We start from the raw sequence: 631 nt of genomic DNA on the forward strand, positions 1-631 counted from the left end.
TTTATCTCTAACCGCATTTGCAATTGCTTAACTGCCTTGTTGTATTTTGTTGTGTTTGGAACATTTTATTTTTCCTAGTTAATTCAGTTCGGACACTTAACGGCGTGGTTCTGTCCTGTCTTTGCTGACCCCCCTCCAAACTCGCAGCTCCGTTTTAAATGAGCCCAATGACTGATTCGCGCTCTGCTTTGCCAGCGTGCTGCTCGCCGACGGCGTGCGGAGGAATTTCTCCAAGCTGAAAATAATTTTCGGAGTCTTTTTCTCGCCCCCCCCTTTTTTTAAAAATTCTCTCCTGATGGTGCAAATGACTTTTCCAGGCGCTCCCGGCCGGACTCGTGTTCACGCTCTCCGCGTACGTGCCCGGCCCTCCCTCTCTGCAGGGAAAGGGATGCGACGGGAGCCCCTTGGGGTTCACTTTCCTGCACGGAGCCTGGGGGCGTCCCGAGATGCAAACCCCGATGCTTTTCGAGCACCTTTTTGCGCACCCGTGGGGAGGGATCGCGGAGCCGCCCGGCGCGCGCTGCCGAGCAGGAGGCTCCTTTGTCTCTGCCTCTGCTCCCAGCCCTGCCGTCCCGACCCGCTCTGCCTCTGCATTCCCATCCGGAGCCTGCAAGCTCCGCGGGACCTTCCC

The sequence above is a fragment of the Nothoprocta perdicaria genome, unplaced genomic scaffold, assembly GCF_003342845.1.
Source record: "Nothoprocta perdicaria isolate Ctin4 unplaced genomic scaffold, notPer1 scaffold_157, whole genome shotgun sequence".
Classification (NCBI taxonomy): domain Eukaryota; kingdom Metazoa; phylum Chordata; class Aves; order Tinamiformes; family Tinamidae; genus Nothoprocta; species Nothoprocta perdicaria.